The sequence below is a fragment of the Achroia grisella genome, unplaced genomic scaffold (assembly GCF_030625045.1).
Source record: "Achroia grisella isolate CSIRO2021 unplaced genomic scaffold, CSIRO_AGI_Agris_v1 utg204, whole genome shotgun sequence".
Classification (NCBI taxonomy): domain Eukaryota; kingdom Metazoa; phylum Arthropoda; class Insecta; order Lepidoptera; family Pyralidae; genus Achroia; species Achroia grisella.
This window is the reverse complement of record NW_026712703.1, coordinates 313,247-319,246: the sequence shown is the minus strand read 5'-3', so window position 1 is coordinate 319,246 and position 6,000 is coordinate 313,247.

Genomic DNA, 6,000 nt, shown 5'->3' with positions numbered 1-6,000 from the left:
TATCACAGATGTTTCAATAACGATGTAAACATGTAAAACATCAGAAGGAGTTGTGCAGGAATAGAATCTAATCAATTTTATGAACTGAAAAATAAAGTTATTATTTTAATATTATCTATGATTATTTTATTATTTTAAAACCGAAGAATTTTCTCAATTTCAATTTAAGTACAGTTCAGTTTTGACAATTCTGAACGACATTTGTTATTTTAAATTGCTTTTGTATAGTGTATTAACGGCACATCAATATGTGACATTTATACAATTTGTGACATCTTGTCATAGTGTCATATTGCTTAGTAGGGTCAATTTGTGACATCTTGTCACGATGTCACGTGCGGCGGCTAACTTGGAGTGTTGAAGTGACATTTTGATGTATAGCTAGCTGAAGGATGCCTGACAAAGTAAGTATTTTAACTCTAATATATTAGTGCTAGTTGAAAGTATCAACTAACACTTATTTAAAAGGAAGAAAGTTTCTTTCTCGTTCTTCTAGTAATGAGATAGCTTTCGGAAAGAATAGCAGATTAATAAAATAAGTAATTACTATTCAAAACGTATTTTACTTGAATAGAGATATTCTTTTCTATTCTGACGCGTAATACTATAGTTTAATATGCCTGCAACCTGAACTATAGTAGTAGGTGCAGGGAGGATTGTAACATTGTAACTATTTGTATTGCCGACATATGTTTTACGGTCGTATTGGTCTCGTTAAAATTTTCTTTATTCAATTGCATACAAGCAGTGATGACGATGATAAGTGGTAACCGTCGCCTTTAGGTATCTAACAAAAACAGCACAACAGATATGAACTTACATGATTTTATAATGTATCGATAATGATTGTTGCAATTCAAACATGATAATAAAATAAAAATAATAATTATAACAAAAATCCGAGTAAACCAACCAACTTTATCATTATATGATAAATTTTATAATTGTTACCGAGGTGACTTTTGTACAAGGTCATTGCATTAGCTGTATTTGGGTTGTAGGGTAAAAATTTGCAACGAAATAAGTGAGTTATATTGGAGTAGGTAACTCCATGGTATAATATCCTATACTAAATGGCATTATATCCATGGTTCTTTTCATGTCTATAGACGACGATTACCACTTACCATTAGGCAGACGGTCAGATTATTTACCATTCCAATGAAGTAAAACAACTTTATATTTAAATAATAATACTAGCTTACTTTCATGCAGCAGTAGTGAAATAATATTTTCATTCATATAAGGAGATCCCATGCCCAGGAGCAGAACGTCAATTGACTTTTTTTTATAGCACAAACGAATTTGCGGCTCACCTGATGGTAAGTGATTACTGCCGTCCATGAGCACACCCGCAACACCAGGGGAATTGCAAGTGCGTTGGCGGCCATTTAAGACGAATAAGCTCTTCTCTTGAAGGTTTCAATACCGTATCGGTTCGGTAATAATGTTGTATTTTCATTATGATGATGATATGATTATTTCGGAAAGGTGATTCCACAAACTGGTTGGGCGTGGCAAAAAAATAAATATCAACTGATAGATAAAAATATAGTTCAATGACCAGTCGAATGGCATTAAATAGTAAGAAGCCCTTATAAATTAATGTGTAAACTTATCCGATACGATTAGTAGTTTTCTAGTATCATGATACTGAAGATCAACGAAGGTTAGTGACTTATAATCTTCTTAGGGTTCCGTAGACAAATTATAACTCGAAACTGTTTCAATTTGTGTTTAATTACCAAAGTAGATTTTGTACAAAGTAGTCTGTGTGGATATATCGGTTTTTGTGAGCTGTGTTTTCGGTTAAATGAAAGATATTTTAGTGAAATAAATAAAATATAGGGACAAGAACATGTAGTTCTCCGGTTACGCATGAGGGGTATCACAAACGGACACATGATGACGTGATACGCGTTGTGCTTTTCATGCATATAAGCGACTATTGGAACTTTACATCAGGTGGGCTGTATTTATCTTTGTCATTCCTTTGTCTTTGTCATTCAAGTAAATCCTTTATGGGAAAATACATTACTTAAATGCTTTGTTATATATATTATGATTGATACTAGATTGATGCACCCACTTGAGCTAACGGTTTACGCTGGCGGAGCATCAAAAGGAGCGGTCAAATAGTGACTTGACATTATGCTCATCTTATCTTACTCTACTGGTGCTCCGCCAGCGTAAACCGTTAGCTCAAGTGGGTGCATCAATCTAGTATCAATCATATAAATTCATCAAGAAATTATCATAATGGTTTCCACGTGGAGGTGGGCCTGACATAGTACATTGCTAGCAATAAGATCATCAGTCCACATTACTAACAATTCTCTTTCCTCCCGTTATGTAATATTTAAAGATGGAAACTAACTGAAAATATATAATAGCAAAAAAATATACCAGTTGAGTTTCTTGCCAGTTCTTCTCAACTGTAGTAGCTAGCCAAACTGTACGGTAGGTATAGTGATAAAAATCGCATCGCTTTGTGTGTTCTACCGAATATACAACGGACTGTGTTCTGATGAATTGTTTGACATGATGCCTACGGCTACCTTTTACCATCGCACCGCTCGCCATCGACAGGGAATTCATCCCCACACGCTGGAACCTAAGTGGTCTCGAACAGTGCGGTTTCAGAGGAGTTTCCTCCCGTACACTTAGATTGTAGAATGAACTACCTGCCGAGGTTTTCTCGAGAGACTACAGCATGGGGTTTTTCAAGAAGGGTATATTAAGGTTTCTTAAGGGTCGGCAACGCGTATGTGACACCCCTGGTGTTTCAGGCGTCCATAGGCTACGGTAACCGTTTATCATCAGATGGGCCGTATGCTTGTTTGCCACCTAAGTGGTATAAAAAAAAAATATGACGTGCACAAGTGGTCGATAGGCCTATGTGAAGAAATGATTTTGATTTGAAAAATATTCTCATCGAAAAGACATGGAATCAGTATAAATGCATAAATGTAGTATGGGCAAAATTGCAGAACAAAATATTGTAGGCGTTTTATTAATTGAATTGAAAATTGTTTCATTTTGTAATGATTAAGGATGTGATTGACAATTAAATTATAATTGGACGTTGTTGTCTAGAGAAATTGACTATTACGAATTTCATCAAAAGATTGTAAGTTAACATCTGGCAATCATCAAAAAAAATATATTGCAATTTATATTTCTAAGTAAAACAAATTTTAAAAACAAGTAAATCATAAATCATATATGATATACATAAGACGATAATATTCCCTCCTACCACGTTGGATTCATATATATCAATTTGGGTTCACCACGACAGCAACAGTTAACATTGCTTCTCTTATTCCAGATGGGGGACATCTGGAATAAGAGCCGTGAAGTTATAAGTGTGAATAGTTTCTTGTTGATGCCTGTTAAAGTACTTACCACTTTATAACCGCCAGGCTTTTTCCATTCCTGTCTCCTATAAAATATTAAAACAGTAAAATACCTACGCTTAAATGACAACCAATTTATGATATAAATTTATATTTACGTTGACTTGGTTATTTAAAATAAATATCACAAGCGTAAATCATACCTAGTTTCCAATAGTCATTTAAATAAAATAACAATTTCGATGAAATGCATTTCGGTATTTGTCGCTTCATGTCCTGAATCATTTTGTACTACGATGTACATGACATTGTATATATTTTATTTGAAATTGCATGTGTTAATTGAGTTATAAATATTGAGTTTTCATCATATATGGATGATATATGAATCATCATCAATCATCATATATGAATACATATGCAATCCATACTGTTATTATAGAAGCGAAAATTTGTTTGTCAGTCTGTCTGTTTCGTACCTTTTCATGAAATTCTTCACTTCATTGATCATTCTTTTCACAAAACTGGATTAGTCCAGTTTTGTGAAAAGAATCCCTTTAGATGGATCTTAATGAAATTTAATTTAAATATGCATTGTATCACAAGAATATGAAAAACAGATGAAGGCGTGGGAAACAATTAGTATGTAATATTATCTTATATGTGGTAAAACTATGGTACTTAATAATGATAATCCCTGTACAATTCACACAACGCCATCTAGTCCCAAGCTAAGGAGAGCTTGTGTTATAGATTCTAGATAACTGATAGAAATACTTAGATATATTATGTTGTAAATTAATACATAATACACATACATAGGGGAAAAGGGGAATCTAATCTTGTCTGTAATTTCATTATCTGAAAAACATCTCACAATCAAGCGGCTGAATTAGGTGAGACCGACTATAACAGACCAAATTTTACCAACACATGATAACGAGATGTCCAAGGTGCGGTTATATATATATATATATATAAATTATACCTATGTATAATTTACTATCAAGTGGATCCTTAGCTTATTTACCAGTCCAGTTTACAATTAAAAGTAGAAGCATATCAATTACCTTTCAACATATTCGTAATAGTAGAAAGACAGTCCCATGATTGAGCGCAATATAATTATCATATTGTATTATATCGACCAATTCTTTATTTCATAACTGCTTATTGAAGATCAGTTTAATTATTGAATTCTTAACAGTGTCATATATAAAATTTCATATATAATCAATCTACTATATAAAATTCTCATCTTACGGAGTTTATTAGAAACCTAAGTCCTCCGAAGCATTACTGATTTTTATGAAATTTTTGTGTGCATATCGGATAGGTCTGAAAATCGGCCAACATCTATTTTTCATACCCCTCAATGATAAGGATGACTCACCCCTAACCATTTATTTATTTCCTTGTCAATGTTGTTATTTTTCTTTTATAATTTTTTTAGCAATAAAAAATTTATAAGTACAACTTCAATTTATTATCCTTTTACAATGAACTCCTGTATATTACTTCACTAATTATGCTATATTATTACTTTAATAGATACGACAAAACAACGTTTGTTGGGTCAACTAGTGTACGTATAATATCAAGTATGATAAACATTAAGAACAATGACTGGAATACAATAGTTGAGAGATATTTCAATATAGCCTTCAAAGCATAACCACAAAGCAATATGAATATTTTGGTTACGTTGTTTGCAGTATTAATTAAATTGTAACAGTTCGGATGCAACTTTACAGATAGTAAATACCGAAACTGTTCATTGGCTTACACTAATCTATACTTTTTAATACAAAATATTAATGAAAATGCTAAACACCAAATCGGTACATTTATTTCAATGCATAATAAAAAAGAAACAAATATTATAAAATTGTTTAATAACAAAAACTTACAGTATAACCTGATCATAGGATAGTGAAGGAAATGGCAATGGCAACATTCTATAATCATTTATATTCTTAATTACTAATAACGCCGTGTTTACATTATTTGTTACAAATTTTATAAACCAAAAGTATTAAAATTATATAAATTAAGATAATGATAAAAATCTATAAAATTTAAGAAATTACATTCTTAAGTTATACTTTTCAAATATTCAAACGGAATGTTCGGTGGTTTGTGTTATTTTTAATTAGTATTTATTATCCTTAATCCTAGACTTTGTAAAATCCTGTAATAACACTAGAGCAGTTGGTTGAAATGTTATATGCATAACCAAACACTGATCTTCACTGCTATGCATTTATTGATGGATGTTAGACTTCACAAATGTGGTATATTTTTAAACTAAGTCCAACTAGCACACTGTAGCTGTCTTCCAAATATAACAAGGGATCAGCTTTTCTACATACTCTACTAGTGAAAAATGTGGCTTTCAGTCTATATGTTCAGTTTTCAGACTAAAAGGTTGAAAGGATTTATTCAGATTTGACATGAAGAAAGTTGTATATCAAAAAGTAACGTAAATAACGTGTAACTGTTAGAATATAATAATACATATTATTAAATTTACAATCGTTCATTTTTTTATATAAGTAGTTTAGTTAATTCAAGTAATGAGAATGAATACTAGAATAACATTGTTCCATATATACATAGTGAGAATTAAAAGCTTCCGACA